At 38.0% G+C, this 20,335-nt stretch overlaps 1 protein-coding gene and 1 pseudogene across 1 annotated transcript in view; both read left to right on the forward strand.

Moving 5' to 3' along the window:
- Positions 1-20,335, forward strand: part of LOC139813476 (uncharacterized) — a 396,598-nt gene that overhangs the window by 60,217 nt on the left and 316,046 nt on the right. The gene's annotated exons all lie outside the window — the stretch shown is intronic.
- On the forward strand, positions 1,294-7,192 carry LOC139812781 (uncharacterized; annotated as a pseudogene).

Genomic DNA, 20,335 nt, shown 5'->3' on the forward strand with positions numbered 1-20,335 from the left:
ATGAAAACTTTAATTAATGATTACATTGGTGATAAAAATGTGTTAAATTCTATCAATATTAGACACTTTCTTGGGAAACCATTTTCACTTAATACACATAATTTGTGAAAAAATTACAATTCTCAGAGATATTATAAAACACGATTTTTCTACTACTATTTATTGCGTAAAATGTAATTATACAAAGACAAAATTAGAAAAAAATTTAATAGGAACACTTACGATTCCCACATCTTCGCATAAAATAGATTTGGAAAGTTTAATAAAACGCAATTTTTCAAATTGGTCGTCCATTGAAGGAACGTGCAAAATGTGTAAAGAAAATGGTCAATTAAATATTAAACTTAATTTATATTCTGCTAAACAAATAATTGTATTAGAGTAGAGCGGGGTCAAAAGTAACAATTTGACTTTAGAACTTGATTGTAGAAGAACTATTACAGTAAAAGAAAAACTCTTGATACTCTAAGTTAATGTGATCATTTCACTTTATGGAAATACAATGTTTTAACCAATTAAATATACAATTAATACACTTAAAAATAGTAAAAAATAAACGAAAAAAAAAAAAAAAAATTGATTTAAGGTATTAAGACAGAATAATAACAAATAGAAAAGGATAATTTGTAAGATATAAAATCAAAAACATAATAAAAATATTGTAAACATAATATTAAAACTTAAAAGGACTTTCGTTTCCGGAGCGATTGAGGCTGTCAGGCGTGCGAGTGAGCGAGAGCAAAAGCGCATAGAAAGGAGTGTCAAGGGAGGCTGAGGAAGGAGAGAGTGATAGAGCGAGGAGGTGTGGAGGTGAAAGAGTGAGGAGGTGAGAGGGGGAAGTCGAGAAAGAGCAGGTAAAAGAAAATAAAGGAAAGAAAAGTATAAAGGCACAGAGAAGATTAAGACACGAACGATAGTGGGGCTAGAGTGGTAACACAATAGGTGAGCCGAGACGCGGGCGGCAGCACGAGGTTGGGCACAAACGATAGAGGAAGTAGAGGGGAGACTCGGCGGGGGGTTTGAGACGCAGCGGCAGGGCAAGGCAGGGCATAGAGGATAGCGTAGCTAGAGGGAGAAGAGAACCGCAGAGTAGGAGGAGATGAACGAAGAAAAAGAAAGCGGGATGGAGGTAAAGAAAGCGATAGAAAGTAAAAGAAAAGCATAGAGGTAGAAGAGGGAGTACAGGGAGCACGGGGAGCACGGAAACTTTAGAAGAGTTTTGGAAAAGGAAGAGGGATGATTTAGATAAGAGTGGGGGGGGAAGAGAAGGATGTAATTTTTAAAAGAAGCAATATGACGGCAAGGTCGCCTAAATCGGAAACAGAGATAGGTGAAAAGGAGTTGAGGGAAGTAATTAGCGAATTGAGAGAGGGTTTTAGGATCATGAGAGAAGAGTTAAGGGAGGGTTTTAAGGAGCAAGGAAGGGAAGTAGAGAAGATAAGGAACGAATTAAGAGCGCGAGAGGAGAAATGGAGCATGGAGAGAGAGGAATTTAAGAAAAGAATAGATGATTTGGAACAAAAATTGGAGGGAATGAGGATAGAGTTTAAGGATGGAGGTCACGACGGAGGAAAAGGTGCAGAAGGAAGCGGTGGAGCGAGAAGAGAGGAGGGGAGAAACGAAGAGAAACGTTGTGATAAAAGGAGTAAAAGAGGATGCGGGAGGAATAAAGGGGGGAATAGAGGAGGTAATGAAAAAGATAGGAATGGAGGTTAAGATAGAGGAAATTAGAAAAATAGATGCGGGAAAGAAAGAGAAGGGAGGTATGGTAGTGGTAAGAGTAGGAAGTGAGGAAGAAAAGTCAAGAATAATGAGAAATAAGTGGAAATTGAAAGATGGAAGTACTTGGATTGAGGAAGATTTAACATGGGAAGAAAGGAGGATAAAATGGAGGGTAAATCAAATTGCATGGAAGGCAAGAGGAGAGAGTAAAAGAGTGCGGATAGGGCAAGGAAAGGTATGGATAGAGGGGGAGTGGTGGGTGTGGGATGAGGTAAGAGATGTGCTCAGAGATAGTAGAGGGAGGTGTTGGGAGGCAGAGAAAGGGAAAGAGGAAGAAAACAAGAGAGATAAAGGACAAAAGTAGGGGGAGTAGAAGAAGGAGAGGGATCGGATAGGATAGATGTAAGAAGAGTAGAAAAAGAGAAGGAGAGGAGGAAGGAATTAGAGGAAAAATTGGGAGAGGTGGAGGGGGTGGAGGAAGAGAGGGGAAAGAGAGAAGGGGTGGAGAATACACAATGTGGCGAAAGATAAAGAGATAGAGGTTAGAAGGGACAAGAAAGGGGAGAGAAGGACGGACTGGAGGATAGTATTCTGGAACATAGCAGGATTGGAAAATAAGAATAAGGAGTTTTGAGAGGGGCTGAAAAAGGAAGATGTGATAGTCTTTGACTCTTGATAGAGACATGAATAGGAGAAAAGGGTTGAAAAATAGTAAGGGGTAGGCTGCCAAAAGGGTACGAATGGGGAGTACAATGCGCGAAAAATAAAAATAAAAAAGAAGAGCGATAGAAGGAATGCTAATGGGGATGAGAAAAGAGCTAAAGGAGAAGGGAACTGAAATGGAAGTAGGTAGGGAGGGGTTGATAGAAAAAAAGGTAAAGGCAGGTGGGGAGAGCTGGAGAATTGTAGGGCTGTATGTAAAGAAGGAGGAAATAGAGGGGATCATGCAGGATTTAGGACAAATAATGGATAGAAAAGAGGAAGAAAGGTATACGATAATTGGGGAATATTTTAATGCGAGGATTGAAAGAAAAAGAGGTGTAGAAGAAGAAGAAAGGAGTAGTGAATGGGAGATGGTGGGGGGAAGAAAATTGAAGGATAAGAAGACGGATAGAGAGGAGAGACTTTTGGTGAAGAGCATAGAGGAGAGAGGTTGGGAAATATTCAATGGGAGCATGAGAGGAGACGAAGAGAGGGAACTCACTTTCACGGAAGGAAGAGGAGCTACGGTAATTGACTATATAATAGGGGAAGGAGAAGTAAGAGAGAGGGTTGTGAGCCTGACGGTGGGGGATAAAGTGGATTCGGATCATCACCCCTTGGAGATGATATTAAGAAGGGGGAGTGAGGAGATAGATAGAGGGAAAAGGTGGAAGAAAAGAAGCAGGGGGTGTGGAATGAGGAAGGGGTAAAGGCGTTCACGGAAAAAATCGGGGAAGTGGAGGAGAGTGGAGAAGAGTTAAATAAGGAATGGGAAGAAATGGAAACAAGAATAGTAGAGGCGATAAAAGGGGTAGAGAATGAGCTGAAGGGCGGGAAGAAGGAAAGGGTTGGGTGGTAGGACAAGGAATGCAGAGAATTGAAGAAGAAAGCGACGAGAGAACTTAGGAAATGGAGGAAGAAAAAAGGAAAGGGCAGTGTGTATAAGGAAAAAAAGAAGTTTATGGAACTATGTAAGAGGAAGAAAGAAGAAGAGAACAGGAGGTGGGAGAGAAAAGCGGAGGAAGCAAGAGGGAGTCAGATGTATGGGAGATAGTAAATAGAGAGAGGAGAAAAATGAGGGGAATAGAGAAAGGGATAGAGGAGGAAGAGTGGAAAGAGCATTTATGAAGTTGTTAGAAGGAGTAGAGGCGAGGGTGAGGATGGGGAAGGCAGAGGGAAGGAAAGAAAAGGAGGGGGAGGAGGAAAGTGAGATAAGTTTAGAAGAAATGAGGAGGGCAATGAGGAAGTTAAAGAATGGAAAAGCAATGGGGTTGGATGGGATACCAGACGAGGTACGAAAGCGTGGGGGAAGACAGTTAGAGAATTGAGCATAGAGGTTTATTAACAAAATATGGAAAGAAGGAGGATGGCCGGAGAATTGGAAGGAGGGAATAATCGCGCCAATTTTAAAGAAAGGGGAGGGAAAAAGGGCGGAGGACTACAGAGGGGTGACTATAATACCGACGCTGTATAAAGTATATACTGCAATCTTGGCAGAGAGGTTAAGAGGAGCTGGAGGGGAAGAAAATAATACCACTGTGGGGTGCTATCTCCGTACTTACGATCTCAGCCCACGATTTATATCGTGATCCAGTGACGTCCGAGATAAACCTGTGAATTGTTTTTAGGTTCTTTTGGGGCCCCGCGAGATGCGCGGCGACGTGCGAAGCACGTGTGCAAGGCGCCCGGAGGGTTATATTCTGGATGCGCAATGGAAGATTTTTTTATTCTCCGAATAGCTCCTTTAGTAGGGAGCGTCTTTGACGGCTGATCCGAGTATATCATTTCGGAATCAAGCCTTTGCCCGGAGTCCTGGGCATCCGCTTCGGCGTAGTTGGCGGCGGACTCGGCGGATCGATCATCACCAGCGAGGGTGGCAAAGAGTAAGTCTGTGTCTGCTGATACTTCGTCTTCGGCGAGGCTATCTTCTTCGGCAAGGCTAACTCTGCCAAGCGATCCTTCCAAGTGCGTGGGGCCGGCAGATCCGATAAGTCGCAAGGAATCAATGTCCACGGTCGGAAGGATTCCACTTTCCTTTGGTGAGGTTGCGTAGGAGAAGTGGTCTTCGGAAAGGACTCGTCGGTAGGCCGAGCCCTTGGAGCGGACGGTTGCCCGTGGCGAGGACAGTCTCGCGGCTTCCTTTTCCGCGGCAGCTTGCCGAGTGATGATGCAAGTTGGAACCGAAGGTCCGGAGCTCGCTCTGTAGAAGCCCGGGGACACGCTTCGTTATGCAGAGTTATGCCTAAAAGACTCCCTCTGTTCAGAGGCTTACCAGGAGCTCGCTCTGTAGTTCCGTAGGAACTGTTTTCCGACCTTCTATCTCGATTGTTAGCCCGTTGTGCAAAAAAGCTTCAAGTCGAGAGAAGGCTCTGAAATTCTCTCAGCGGGTGGTCTTCTTAAAGCTCCCCAGCGGAATCCGGCTTACGCAAAACTGCAAGAGCGTTGGCCGTCTAGCGGCGGCGCACAGTGGGGACAAATAAAAATTTACTGTTCAAAAATCGCTACAGACCGTAATTCTTAACCGATCGAGACGTTTTTTTTTTTAATTAATTGTTAATAAATTTTCAACAAAACTGTGGAGTTCGATTTTTTAAAAAGACTCTTTAAAATGTACAATATTAATAACAATTTGAAAATTATTTTAACATGAAATTGAATTAGAAGAATTAAAGTTACTTTTGCATTGAGTTAGCTTACATAACAGTTTTTGAGGTCACTAAATACGAATCTGTTAGAAACAAATGTTAGAATTAATATTTGACTATTGACAGTCGTCAAATTAAAAAAATGCATGTTTTGGCTGAATATATTCTTTTACTCGAATTATTTTGCATTTGTTTCATATTTATTTATTTATTACTATATATATATATTTCACAACGTTTCGGTCCAAATTCGGACCCTCTTCAGGTGAACTCTTTCATAAGCATTCGACAGGCAATTCGTGACACTGTACCCGCAAGTCAGAAACCGAAGACTAGGCAGAAAAGGAATACCATTTTTGTATTGCGATCGCTTAAATATTATAAATAACAAAGGAACTATAAAAGTAAAAAATGTAAGTGACTTACATGATTTGTGCGTTGTCAGTAAAATATAATAATGTCAGTGTTAGTAAAATATAGTGTAAAAAATAATAGAAAGTCGAAATATTATAAAATTAAATGTGTATATATAGAGCGTGTTTAGGAAGCACGTCCGTATATCCCAATTGCAAAAAAAATAAATGTAAAAAATGTACATTTATTTTTTTTGTTTTATATTTTTTTAATCTGTCGCTAAAAAGGTTTTGTAATATAGTAACAATTTTTATATTGTTACAATAAAAGGAAAATATGGTAATTCTTCAGTTTAGCTACTTCAGCACAGAAATCAATGCAATTAGGCTTAATCGACGCGTTTTTGCACGAAACGAACAAATCTGGCAGAAAAAAGTGTTGCTCTGCCCCGCGACGCGAGATATTAATCATTAAAGTTGACAGGAATCAGGTTATGATTCCTGTCATACCGACGACATGTAGCAACACTGAACGTGCCCTGCGGCCATATGCGCATGCTCAGTCAGTTCAGTAGCCGCACGCGCATGCAAAAGTGCGCCAATTTGAAACTAGTATGCAAAATGAGAACTAGAATAAAACAAATGAAGCGCGCTAAAATCATACGTACAGTAGCAGGCACGTGCAATGTTAGGCTTATTAGAATTTGCTCGTCTAACATATAATAAAATAGAATTAATAGATTTTTTGATTCAGCATGGCGTATTAGCGAATACAATTAAGTGTAGTCAGTGCGGTGACAATATAAACATCGATAAAGATACATTAACATATCGATGTAGAAGACGATATTACATAAAAAATATACATAAAAAACGTGTCTGCAAACAGTGCGATTTTTATAAAAGTGCGAAAACTGGTACTTGATTCCATAAAAGTCACTTAGACATTGCTACTATTTGCAAAATAGTAGCATGTTTTTTTATGCTTCGACATCCACGTCACGATATCACAATGGATGAGACTAGCGTGACGTCAGCCACGATTACAGATTGGTTCAATTTTTGCCGAGAGGTAATTATATCTTAATTTATGTTAATAATTGTACTGTATAGTAAAGAAAAATGTATAATAGTTAATGTCAAAAAATATAATTTTAATATTATTTTTTTACTTGCAGGTCTGTGTGTTCTGGGCAGATAAGTATAGTACAAAGCTTGGTGGCCCAGGACGCACAGTTGAAATAGATGAGGCAAAAATTGGACAAAGGTTTTCATCGTTCCAGTCGAGGATCGGACAGAAAAGACACTCCTGGCATGCATCAAGGAATGGATTCTGCCAAGAACCACGATCATGTCAGACTGTTGGAAGTCTTACAATTGCTTGAGCAATGAAGACTTCCAACATCTGACAGTGAACCATTCCTATAATTTTGTCGATCCTGAGAGTGGTAAAAAATGTTGAAAATATATATAAATAGGTAATTATATTATTAATGTTGCACTATAATTTAATATATTTTTTCAATTTACAGGTGCACATACTCAACATATAGAGCGCGTTTGGAGAGAGGTTCGGGCAAATATTCCAAGATACGGAACTAAATCCGAGCACTTACTTGGATATTTGTCCGAATATCTTTTCACACGCGCCTATAAACGACTGGAACGTATCGAAGCCTTTTTCAGATCATCGCGGAAATGTATCCTCCAATGTCCACTACCGAGGACCAGTTAGTATCATCCAATCCGGGACCAAGTACAGCACCTTAAAAACGTTTATTGCACTTTTTGGAGACACGTTTTTTATGTATATTTTTTATGTAATATTGTCTTTTACATTGATATGTTAATGTATTTTTATTAATATTTATATTGTTATCGCACTGATTTCACTTAATTATATTTGCTAATACTCCATGCTGAATTAAAAAATCTAATAATTCTATTTTATTAGAATAATAAATCACCTACCTCGATTCAAGCAGTTAGGTCTCACGCTGGGAGTTTCTTTAGTTTAATTATGCGTGGGAAGCATACACACACACACACACATACGGGGGGTGCGAGAAGGGGACCTTTGGTTCCCCCTCCCCCGCACCCACCCCGTCGGTAGGCAGCGTGGACCCCGCTTTACAACATAAAATACATGCTAAGTTGTAAAGCGAAATTATAAAGCACATGCATGGAGGGGTGCAAGGGGGCTTACATGCGTGAGCGCACGTGAACAGGAAGGCTTTTCTCCCCTGCACCCTCCCCCCCATGCATGTACTTTATAATTTTGCTTTACAACTTAGCATGTACTTTATGTTGTAAAACGAGGTCCACGCTGCCTACCGACGGAGTGGGTGCGAAGGAGGGGGGCCGAAAGCCCCCCCTTGCACTCCCCCGTGTGTGTGTGTGTGTGTGTGTGTGTGTGTGTGTGTGTGTGTGTGCTTCCCACGCATAATTAAACTAAAGAAACTTCCAGCGTGAGACCTAATTGCTTGAATCGAGATGCTTGGTTATTCTGCACGATTGATTCATTTAAAATTGGCGCAGTTTTACATGCGCGTGCGACCACTGAGCATGCGCATATGGCTGCAGGGCACGTTTAGTGTTGCTACATGTCGTCGGTATGACAGAAATCATAACCTGATTCCTGTCAACTTTAATGATTAATATCTTGTGTCGCGGGGCAGAGCGACACTTTTTTCTGCCAGATTCGTTCGTTTCGTGCAAAAACGCGTCGATTAAGCCTAATTGCATCCATTTCTGTGCTGAGGTAGCTAAACTAAAGAATTACCAAAAATATTATGCAATTACTCTTGTATTAGTAAATTCTGGGCTTCAGGATCAATAGTCCTTACTTTTTTTGCCGACAAATTTCTGAGACAAGTAATTAATGAATCTGAAAAAATTAATAATTTATGCATAATATCTTCGTTTGTTAGTAAGCGAGAACATTTTCTTGTATTGTAAAGACGAAAACGTTTGAAATCTTTATTTCGAGCTTCTGCGGCTTCCTCCGATAACTGTCCAATTGCAAGATGAAAATATTGAATAACGTCAGCCCCATGTAAAAGTATTTTATGTACTGTAGCGGGCATGTAATACCATGGATAAAGACTCACGTACAATTGTGCAGTTTTAAGAGCAAATACTTCGAATTTAGACGAATCTACTGGTTTTCCACAAGCTAATACTTGTAAAATAACGCTGAATCTTGCAATTAACCTTTTATCTACTCCTGTTATTTCTGATGTTGCTTCAGGATCAGCGAAGAAACGACGTGCTGTATTACCGTCATTGGATGATCCATGTCCATGTTTCGGTTTGTCAACTATTAAGCCCATTCTTTCTTTAAATCCATCAGATATCCGTTTTTTTGCACTTTTTGTCAGTTCTTTTTGTATTTGAGTAATAGCAGCAGTTTTACAAAAGTCTAAGCGATAGGAAATGTGAAGAATACACTCCACGAAACGGATCCACGCATGCAAAGTTAAAAGACCAAATTCATAGTTTTCAACCTTTTTAGGCTTATTTTGAACTATATTTAAATTATTCATTTGGCTCGGTTGAGCACCGCATATGTAACATGTCGCAGCGGACGAAGTTTCCGTAAGTGCCTGACACACCTTTCCGTCAACCATAGTTAATTTCATGTTTGCTTTCACCTTATATATTCCATCTTCAGTTTCTATTTCAATTGGAACCAAATTCTTAATTTTTTCTTTTATCTCTTGAACTTCAAGCAAAGTTTTCTCTTTTGTCTCTTTAGCGAATTCAAACTTAATGGGCCTGCAATATTTAATAGCAGCAGGCTGGGGATTTTTCCAAATGTCTTCATTTGTAGACGTATCCCTCAGGCAGAGCGGTATCATAGATATTGCAAAAATCGTTTCATCACTAGTTTTACAATCTTCGAACTTCTATATTCACTTTGATCGGATGATCCGTCACATCCCCATTTTAGTATTAACTCTAGTTCACATCTTCTATCGTTAATAGGAGGTAGAGAAACACAAGGTGTTTTAATTAGTCTTTTAACTGTATGTTCAATAAGTGATTGGAGATCGACGGATGCACCCTTTTCAGTTACCTGTACAGATTCTGGATAGCATTCCTTTTTTGCTACACTTAAATTTTTGTACAAAGGATAAATATTTGCATTTCTTTGTGCAGCTTCGATTCGAATGTGCTCGTGCACGGCGACGGCTCGGCTGTGCGGAGTGCCCGAGCGGCGGTTCGCCAGGCGTGTAGCGTTGCGGATGTCGCTGAAGCTAGCAGCGGAAGCTAGCAGCGGAACGTCTCACGGACAGGGCCGAATATCATGCGGGTTCCTCAGGGGGTCCGAACATATCGTAGGTTAATTATTATCGGCCGCTGGGCTTTTCTTAGATATTATTAATTAATGAAGATTAAATATATCTATATATAATGATTTTTGACAATATTCAAACTGTTTTTTCATCGGTTTGATATAAAAACATGTTTTAATTGTTATAGATTATTCGACAAATAATTGTAGAACATAGCAAAGAACGATTCTCTCCAAATTTTTAGGGGATTACGTTCTTGCGATAACAAAACAATTTAGCAAGTATTTGCGAGGGGACGCGGTTTTTTTTAATTGTTATTAATTTTTTATTAATAGTTTATTCGGTGGCGACCGATAGCAAAGAACGATTCTCTCCAAATTTTTAGGGGATCACGTTCTTGCGATAACAAAACGATTAAGCAAGTATTTTCAAAGGGACGCGGTTTCCTTTAATTGTTATTAATTTTTTATTAATAGTTTATTCGGTGGCGACCGATAGCAAAGAACGATTCTCTCCAAATTTTTAGGAGATCACGTTCTTGCGATAACAAAACGATTTAGAAAGTATTTGCGAGGGGACGCGGTTTCCTTTAATTGTTATTAATTTTTTATTAATAGTTTATTCGGTGGCGACCGATGGCAAAGAACGATTCTCTTCAAATTTTTAGGGGATCACGTTTTTGCGATAACAAAACGATTCAGCAAGTATTTGCGAGGGGACGCGGTTTCCTTTAATTATTATTAAATTTTTGTTAACTGTCATTTTATTTTTTTGCAAAGTCCATGATGCGGTTTAAAAAAATTCGCATAATTTCTTACCGACATTTCATAAAAATTAAAACGGATTCAATTTTATTATTGCATCTGTGATTATAGCAGACGAAACGAATAGATTTTGTTTTGTGCTCGTCGGCGAGGGATCGTATTGTCCGCAAGAGGTTTAAGTCCGAAAAAGTATCGGAAAACAAAGAAGATATACATTTCATAAAGCTTGAAATAATTATATAATACGCGCTAACAATGACTATCGAAACAGTGAGAGTAAGTATCTGACAGGTCCAAAATGACACGAGTTCGGCGGCGGCGCGCGGCGGCGGCAACAGTGAAAGCGTTCGTGTACCGCTCAGCACGATAGGTAAATAGGCGAATCTAGCGTCGCCACATTTTCCGTCTGGCGGCTTGAATCAAAGGAAGCCACGGGGCCGATGATTGCGTGACACCGTGTTTACCTCCTCACCCGCATCTCAACAATCGAAACGACCAATGAGAGAACTTTTTTGGCGGAACGCTGACGGCTTGGGGAATTGCGACGTCTGAAAACTTTAATATTCTGCCCGCAGTCATACAGCAGTACACACTTCGAGACAATATATCGAAAATCGCACGACGACTTTAGTGGATGATACATACATAACAGGTATGTTCAGCAGACACAACCGTTGAGTTCGTCGTCCTATTAACACTTTGTTGATTAATTGGTTCTAGTTCAATTATATTGTGACTGTTTGCTGTTTGAGACACTGGCTGGTTCGAATCGGACCGAGCGCACACGTCGTCACCCTGATTTTTGAGTGCGTCGTTCGCCCGCGTCCCTTTTTTCTTCAATCTGGTATCGCCGTGCGCCAATTTCGCTATTCAGTATATTGAAAATCGCACGACGACTTTAGTGGATGATACATACATAACAGGTATGTTCAGCAGACACAACCGTCGAGTTCGTCGTCTTATTAACACTTTGTTGATTAATTGGTTCTAGTTCAATTATATTGTGACTGTTTGCTGTTCGAGACACTGGCTGGTTTGAATCGGACCAAGCGCACACGTCGTCACTTTTGATTTTTGAGTGCGTCGTTCGCCCGCGCCCCTTTCTTCTTTAATCTGGTATTTCGCCGTGCGCCAATTTCACTGTTGCCGCACTTGCGTCAGATTTACTGACTGTTAGATGCTCTCTTGTTCGATACTCTTTGGTTAGATATTCTTACTGTTAGATATTCTTACTGTCGATAGTCATTGTCCGTCCGTCTCATACACAGAGAAAGTGTTCTTTACATTTAGTATTTCTATTTGTTTGATTGAAATTTCTTTCATTGAAACAACATATGCTTAGACGAGATAATATTTTTTTGAATAAAACATTTTTGTTTTTATTTAAGAAAATCTTATTATTTAACGAAAAATATACTATTATTTGAAGTAATATTTCTCAACTAAATAATATATTATTTAGTTACAATGAATGTGATAAGCGTTTTCACCATGTCTGTTAAGTTAGCACTCCCCCCCTTCTACACAAAACCGGAATAACACGTATGCAGAAATTAAGTGCTCTTTATGTGCTAATTATGTGCTCTATTCACGATTTTTGTGCTCGAGCGGTTTCGCGGGAAATCGCAATTGAAAGTGGGGGTGCTGCTTAACGTAAGCTAGCACCCCCACTCATTAAAATTACATATAAAATAAAAAACTCAATATGCTAGAATTATGTGCTTTCAAATGCCTCAAACAAAATTAGTCTATCTGTAATGGTTTAAAAAATATACGCAAAAAAAGATCTATACACTACTGATATAAGAGTAAAGCATCAGTTAAAAAAATACAGAAAGCGAAATAATTGTCTTAAAATGTTCCTTAATTTATGTGCTTTCAAAATATGTAGAATAAGAGTTTTGTATTTATCCCCTTCAGCCGACAAACCTCCTTGAAAGTGAGCACCCCATACGTACAAGAGTAAAGTACCAGTTAAAATACAGATAGCAAATTGGTTTTAGTCTTAAAATGTTCCTCAATTTATGTGCTTTCAAAATGTACAGAATAAGGTTTTTGTGCTCATCTCCTTCGGCCGACAACAAACCTTCCTAAAAGTAAGCACCACTATACTTAAAGTGTAAAGTGCTTACTAACATAACGATTTATTTCCAGCCTATTGATTATAAGCTGAAAATGTTTCTCCACTTATTTTCGCGCATTTAATTGCTTTTAAAATATTCTTGATTGGATTTTGACGAGATTATTGTATAAATATAATAGCTATTTTTGAAATGAATCATAAGACAATTATATTATTAAAGTGTTACATATATTTCTAGCGTGATATATATTATGGAATATGGTGTCTTTACATTTTTTTTGCATTTTTAAGTTTTAAGTTATAAGTAAAGTTTTTAGAATTTTATAAAATTCAAGGTTGTTATAAATGTAAATAAATGTCCTTTATGTAATATATTTATTCCGTTTTATTTTACATAATAAATATAGCTTAAAGTTTTATGAAATTAATGAGTATTATAAACATAAATGTTTCCTTTATGTATGTAAACATAGTTTTGTCCATGTCTTCGTCATAAGTACAAAATTCTTATTCTACATATTTTGAAGGCACATAAATTAAGGAACATTTTAAGACTAATTAGCTATCTGTATTATAACTGGTACTTTACTCTTGTACGTATGGGGTACTAACGTTCGGGTCAGCCGAAAGGGATGAGCACGGAAATCTCGTTGTGCATATTTTGAAAGCACATAAATTAAGGAACATTTTAAGACTAAAACCAATACGTTATCTATACAGATAGTACTTTAACTGGTACTTTACTCTTGTACGTATGGGGTGTTCACTTTCAAGGAGGTTTGTCGGCTGAAGGGAATAAGCACAAAACTCTTAATCTACATATTTTAAAAGCACATAAATTAAGGAACATTTTAAGACAAGAATTATTTTGCTTTCTGTATTTTAACTGATACTTTACTCTTATATCAGTAGTATATAGATCTTTTTTGCGTTTATCTTTTAAACTAATTTTGTTTGAGGCATTTGAAAGCACATAAAAAGCACATAATTCTAGCATATTGAGTTTTTTATTTTATATGTAACTAGATTTTTTTAATGAGCGAGGGTGCTAGCTTACGTTAAGCCAGTATCCCTATTTTCAATTGCGATTTCCCACAAAACCTCTCAAGCACAAAAATTGTGAATAGAGCACATAATTAGCACATAAAGAGCACTTAATTTCTGCATGTGTTATTCCGGTTTTGTGTGGGGGGGGGGTGCTAACTTAACAGACATGTTTTCATCGCTAAGCAGCAGCTGCTAAACTCGTACGTCAAATTCGATTGGAGACCGTATATAAGGCCCCACGGCGAGAGGCAAGGGCGTCTATCACCCGCAGTTGTACACACATCATTGGAATACCAGCGGTCACTCGAGTGATGAAGATATGACAATTATTTATTATTTATTTATTTATATATGTGGCAGTCAACCGACTGCATATATAAATAAAGTAATAATAAATAAATGTTTAAGACATTTTTTATAAAGCATTAATGTTGTTTAAACGAAACAATAGTATCATTAAAGCGATAAAGAATATGTCTTTTGTTTCAAACAATTTTTTTATTTAAGACGAATAATATCTTTGAAAAATCAAACAATCGTATTTGTTGAAACAAAAATTTGTTTGGACTATTCCAAAAGATAAATTTGTTTGAATTTAATAAAATTTATTAAAACTAAAGAAACCGTTCTCTCTGTGTAGTCATTGTCAGCGCCTCATATAATTTTTTCACGCTTTGAGAGATGTATATTAATTTCTTTTTTTTTATTTAGACGGTTATAATACGATCCTCGCCCAGCGATGAGTAAAAAACAGAAAGTACTTGTTACGCCTGCTATGATCGCAGGCGCAATAGTCAAATTGTATCCATTTCATTTTTCACGCTATGTTAGCAGTTATTCGATTTTTTAAAAACCGCATCCTGGAAAAAATCAAATTGCATTTCGAAACAGATTTGCAATTGTATATTTCCGCATAGAGACCCAAGAACAATCAAGTCGTATGTTCCTAAATCATATAAAACTTTTTTACGACATTTTAACGATATTTGCAGGTTAGGTTATTGGAAACACGTCTGAAAGTAGTTACAGATGATAAAAGCTGCGGTAAAAATATTATTTCCACAAATCACCACGAATCTCGGGATTTTGATGTTGCGTCGAGTTCTGATACATTGATTCTTGTCGATGTATCAGAAATCGACTGTTCCTCGCGGACGGAGGGCACTTATGACCTTCAAAGTTCACTTACAAAATCTCCATCGCCAATAAACAATCCCACGATTTCAGGTCCATTATTCATTCCACGAGATGTAGAATCAAGCGCACAAAAAGAAAATTTAACGACATTTTCTTGCTTTCCTACCGAAATTACCACAAATGTGGTGGACTGTGAGTCTTCAAACTTGAGTTTGACATCGTGCCCCCCAGATTCATCGGTTCTAGCCAATGACGATCTTCAAACAAGTGGTACAGATGTATTTCATAACGCTCGTGACAAAATTATTCAAGAACAGGAGAATTATTTTTTACCCTTACCAAAATCGGGATCGAGTGTTCATAAAAATCCGATTTTAAAAGAAGAAGAGATATGGGTAACAGTACCGTCGACATTTTGGCAAAAGTTTTGGTCAAAGGACTTAAAATTACGTTGAGGATGGACTGATGCTTTGTACAACATTGTCAAATCCTCGCTGATTTGTAATTTGTCTTTCCGTTGGCACAAATGCAATATTTCGAAATTGAAAACATTTTCATCGTTTCAAACGTACGCCATTTGTACTTTTTCGACATGCACAAATTTCAAATTCTCGACAATAGAGCCCATATTTTCCCCATTCCGTACATACGCGTTCGAATAGTCCCGATGGGAGTTATACACCACGTAAAAGGTGAAACACATCGACGATTTGTTACTGGCGAAAAACGTTTGGCCTTATCAAAGACATTGCAAGTAGAAGCCCCCAGTACGGTTAAACAGGAAATGATGACAGCTGCAAATACAACTTTATTAAAAGCTGGAAATCTGAATGACGTATGCAGCCTGACGATACTGCAAAAGATTTCGAGTGATAATAACTCGAAAGACGATCTGGATCCTAATTATTATATTTTTATGCGTAAATTAATACAAGAGACAAAAGAAAATTGGAAGGACAAACATATTCATGGTTTTATACAGCAATGGTCATTGGAACCTTTTTATGTTGTGTTGTTTACGGAAAAACAGCTGAATGTATTACTGTCCGCTGAGAAAGGAATGGCATGTTGCCATTTAGATGCCACGGGCAGTATAGTTTTACCTCCTCCCGATGTCAATAAACGGATTTTTTATTATTCACTGATTTTGCCGGGTAACAATGATTGTGGTCAATTTCCTGTAGCAGAGTTCATATCCAGCATGCACAACACATTGTACATAAGTCACTTTTTGAAGCTGGTCGCCATAGCTTTGAAAAAGCTAAGCACTCGATCTCCGGCGATTGACAAAGTTGAAACCGATTTCAGTTGAGCACTGATGCAAGCGGTTATGGAAGGGTTGAATGGCATTTCGTTGCTCGAGTATCTAAACCGTTCGTATGAAGATATGATAAACAGGACACATACCGTAACCTCACTGACAATTCTGCATATCTGTTCTTCCCATATGATTCACACTATTAAGAGAAAAGGTTCAAAAATCTTTTGAACAGAATCGCAGTATCGTCTTGCGGAGATGGCAATGACGAAACTGATTCATAGTAATAATTTAAACGCGGCTGATGAAATATTTACTCACACCGTCAAAATTTTCGATTTCGAAACAGCGCTATCAGGCTTGGTAGATAGCGTCAATTTTATTCTCGAGACCGAAGATTTTGACAAAATACAGATCAAAACAGAGAGCACACAATTCTCGCTATCCAACCATGATACTGACCATACAACAACTAGAAAATCGCCATTTTTTAAATCGTTTAGCGACACATATTAATCTGTTAAGGCCAAAAATATAGAAACGAGCACGGAGTCAAACGAGTACTATTGTCCGGAGTTCATTGATTACTTGCTGCATATATACTACCTTATTATCTACTTTTTTCGGCGACTCATTTGACAGAGTTTGACTTGAAGCACGACTCTAACGCATTGATTGAAAGTTGGTACAGAGTTGAAAATGTCTTTGGCTGAAAGGTAAACGATATCCGGTGCCTAGACTGATTTAAAAAATGGCATCTATATTGAATGGGCGAGTGTTGGAAAGATCATACACCACGAAAACAAGTCGACAAGTCCGAGGAAAAAAACGAAAGAGCACTGCAACCAAGTTCGAAGAACTGACAGAGAAGTGGAATAAGCGAAAAAAAGACAAACACGTCAAAAACACCAAACGTACTAATTCGTTTTTGAAAATGTCGAAGAAAAACAAAAGACAAAAATCGAATGATAGTACTGATCCGTCAATCATTATATGCAGCAAATCTCCTTCCAACAGATCACAGGAAAGGTCTCTCTCGTCGAATGAAGTCACTGAGGAGGAATACGAAACCACTGATCTTTCGTCTTTGACAATTAATTCTACCGTTTTTCTTAGGGTACCAAGCACAGAGATCAGTGATTTTTTTTCAGCAAATTTATCCTAGCCTATTGGCTTTCCGAATTTATCCAAAAATATTGCAGGTTACGATCTACAGCCCGCGAATTTCATGAAGCTTCGTTTCGACGAATGGTTTGACGACAGCATAATGAATGCTTTCTTTGCAGCGATAACGGACGATGCAAGAGCCCGAGGTTCTTCAGTAATATTTTTTGATATCTTTTGTATTCTGCGAATGTTAGAAACAGGTAAAATAAGTAAAGGGTTCCAAAAATGGTTGTCACGTACCGGTGTTCTCAATTACAATGTATCCCAGGTAGCAAACACAAGTCATTTTGACGTCAAATACTAGTCATGTTTGTACAAATGACGTCAAATGACCAAAAAGCGACTATGGCTTTAAAAATGACATTATACTGACGTTATTCTATAACGTCATTATAACGTCTATTTTTAGTCATTTTTGGTCTATGACATCGGCGACTAATAATGGACGTTTATAAGATGTTATTTCTTAGACCATCTAAAGACGTCATTTTAAAGACGTCTTAAAGTCGTCCAAATAAGGTCTTTTTGTAATACAACTATTTTTACTTCTTAATATTGTATAATAAAGTAATAATAAAATAAAAACCACAAAATTAACTACAATATGTTTGTTTCGCAACTTTATGATTGAAGTGGCGAATTTATGGTATAAGTGGATGTAGTTGCGTGTGATTATAGTTTTATGATAACTATTTCATGCAGTGTTATAGCTATCAAGAAGATTATCATTGCAAGATTTTTGAACACTTTAAAGATGTACCTGTTATAGACAAGTACAGTTAATAAGGAAGCATCAGGGTGAGAAGATCGTCACTGTCTACTGGATCATCGAAGTCAAGCGACTCGGGCACGGTACTGTACTAGGATAGGTGACCGCCTTGAGAGCGGCTATACGCACATGGCATGTAACGAAACAGTTAAAAAAGCTTTTTTTTTATCTTAGATAAAGAAATAGAACATTTTTTAATAAACGTTTATCAAGTAGACATTTTAAAATTTTAATTTCATAAAAAACATTTCTGGAAACCGGTATGTTGTACAATGGACCTATTTTTGCCGTCAATAAGATATCAGAAAATGACGTCAAAATAACGTATCCGCAATGACGTCAATTGTCTGTGACATTAGACCGTCATTTTAACGTCATTATGCCGCCAGTTAGTGACGTCAGGAATGGTTAGTAAAGGACCAAAATTTGACGTCAAAATGACTTGTGTTTGCTACCTGGGATGGCTATTGCCCATCATGAAAAATTCTCATTGGTCACTACTCATTATCAGTTTAACAGACAAATTATTTTTATATATAGACTCACTTCATGGCCGTCCACCACAAATTATAATTGATTCCTATATTTCTTTGATTGATCGCGAAATGTTAAATGTACAGAGGACTCCTCCTGATTGGAAAGAGTGGCAGTTATACTGCCCAAACAATATACCTCATCAAAACGTGACAAATGATGGAAGAAGAATTCCATCTGGAGACTGTGGAGTTCACGTTTGCACTTGGGGGTACACGATAGCGACTGGTTCTTCGCACGTATTCAGCAGCGATGATATGCCGATCGCGAGGAAAAGTATAGCGCGATATATTATAGCCGCTGCAGAATCGAAAAAAGTCGAGCAGGCACAGTCAGAGTACACGGCCTATCTCATAGATAGCGACGACGCAAAAATAGCCAAAAGTCGAAATATTAGTTTCAATACTAAATCACGAATGGTAAGAGGTCCACCAAGTGGTTTTTCAAGCACACTTGAATACTGCGCACAACTCTGTGCAAAATCTGATTTACAATCAATAAAGATGAATTAAAACAAGTATGCAAATTATAAATTTGCACGTGCGTTCGCGGAATAATCTTGTGAAGTCGTGAACTGCATTTGTTATTATATAATCTTTTTTTATAAACAAAACAATTTCCGTCGCCAGCAAATAATTCAAAATAAGTCGTTTTATTTTCGACCCAACTGGCCAATTGAAACAAGATTGCACGACGTTTCGACCGAATTCCGGTCTTTATCAAGTGCTTTAATTCAAGTTACACCGATCCGCATAACAAACTTAATTGCATCGTTGACGTGGTGTCTTGACAACGTCAAGACAAACGCAAAACTAAACAAAAGAGAAAATAATACATTTAACAATAGAAAAACTATACAAAATCATTACAATATCGCGCTAGTCAAAAACAATAAAATCAATTAACACTGTAAAAATTAGTTAAAAGCTTACAATTCTTATGCGTTCCAAAACAAACGGTGAAATCAAAACGTCACCAGCCATATCGAGGCACAACGTCCGAACAGTAAGACAGTCAAAGTCGAAATGAAGTTGTCAAACGTAATCCGCGGATAGCAAACGGCGCTCTGGTAGAAAAACGAGCAAAACCGAATATACAGGGCCGACTAAGTAATACCAATGACACGGTTATAAATAGATGGCAGGCTCTCAGTATCGTTTTGTAAATTGATTGTGCAATCATGTTTTTTAATGAAAAACATTTCGGATATTTCTCTTTTTTTGAAATGTTTTTCTTTGTATAAAATTTTCGGATGCTGCCACTTGAAATCATGATTGTGTGCAAGACGGTGTTTGCTCACAACAAAATGATTATCTACATTTTTTCTGATATCACATCGATGTTCTTTGATGCGTGTTTCTAAATGCCTTTTTGTCTGGCCAATATATACCGCATCACAATTTGCACAATCAATCTTATAAACTAACTATCCTATAAACTAACATCAGTCTGACTGAGATTCGGCAACCCGTCTTTACCCTTCCTAATGACACAATCCAATCTCTTCGGGATGGTGTGAAGAACTCTAAAGTTCATGTCTCGCATTGTACGGCTAACATTCTCGCTAAGGCCCTTTATGTAAGGTTCAGTAATGCACCTTCGAGGATCTTGGGTCACTTCGCTACTGACAGGATCATTGTTGTTACGGTTTCGCAATTCGCCAAGCCGGACATTGACATATTTATCAACAACTTTCTTCGGGTAACAATTATTAATAAGGATCTTTTTTATTTCACTAATATTAGACTTGTGAAACCGCGCGTCGGACAAAAGAATCGCCCGATCAACCAAATTCCTTACGATGTTAATTTTATATTTCATAGGATGGTTTGAAAAATAATTTATATACCGGCCCG

Source organism: Temnothorax longispinosus, chromosome 5, assembly GCF_030848805.1.
Source record: "Temnothorax longispinosus isolate EJ_2023e chromosome 5, Tlon_JGU_v1, whole genome shotgun sequence".
Classification (NCBI taxonomy): Eukaryota; Metazoa; Arthropoda; class Insecta; order Hymenoptera; family Formicidae; genus Temnothorax; species Temnothorax longispinosus.